The 835-nt window shown below is 44.9% G+C and overlaps 1 non-coding gene across 1 annotated transcript; it reads left to right on the top strand.

The window, feature by feature from the left end:
* Positions 1–205: 205 nt before the first annotated feature.
* TRNAS-ACU (transfer RNA serine (anticodon ACU)) lies at positions 206–279 on the top strand. The gene has a single exon. It is a non-coding gene; the product is annotated as a tRNA-Ser (tRNA).
* The last annotated feature ends 556 nt before the right edge of the window (positions 280–835 follow it).

Here is an 835-nt window from a genome sequence, read left to right as displayed (position 1 = left end):
ACAAGCGATGTTACAAAGATATCACAGCACACAGTGAGATTGAGTGAAAGAAGAGGCACTGAGGCTGGCGTGCAGCACTCCACAGCTCTTGTTATTGAAATCCAGACAGGGGGCGGAAGGAGAAAAGTATGAAGGAATTGCGATAGTGAGACCAACTCTTCTATCTATCTGCATTACGTGGAAAAAGGATATCTTTAGTACTCATGGCAGGTTAGCTCAGTTGGTTAGAGCATGGTGCAACTAACGCCAAGGTCGCGGGTTCGATCCCCGTACGGGCCAGGTTGCATTTTTTCTCGTAACTAAACTCTTTTTTTATCATTTAATCAAGCTCTTATAAATCCATACACTCTGTTGCTCCAGTATACGTTCACTTTCCATTAGTCCTTCTTTTGCCACTGCTCACCAAAGCTCAAGCCGGCAGCGCCAGTAGAACAACACAAGTGCAAGGGATTGTCTCTCCAAGATGGAGACACTGCCTCAGACTATGTCTCGTGAGAGGTGGAGGGAGACCAAGAGCTGATTATTAGATGCGTGGGGATAAGAGGAACATAACTCAGGTGAACAGATTCTGGATAGTGATGCTATAGCTAGGATCAGCAACGTTACAGGGGAAAGGATAGGAAAATAATTAGGTGACAGAAGTATAGAAGTGGCTGCAAGGGGGTGTGTCTCTTAAGAGGGCCGAAAGATATACTGAAGACGAAGGTGAAGTGAAAGAAGAAAGAAAGATCAAAGGAAGTCGACAGTGATTGAGAGAAAACTCACAAAGGCAAATTGAGCAAAAGACAAGGCCTGGGGAGTTAGACTACTTCAATGCAAATTTACGCCGCAGATG

Source organism: Pleurodeles waltl, chromosome 12 (genome assembly GCF_031143425.1).
Source record: "Pleurodeles waltl isolate 20211129_DDA chromosome 12, aPleWal1.hap1.20221129, whole genome shotgun sequence".
In the NCBI taxonomy this organism is placed as follows: domain Eukaryota; kingdom Metazoa; phylum Chordata; class Amphibia; order Caudata; family Salamandridae; genus Pleurodeles; species Pleurodeles waltl.
The sequence above is the reverse complement of the archived record's forward strand: the minus strand, read 5'-3'. Positions and strand labels throughout refer to the sequence as shown.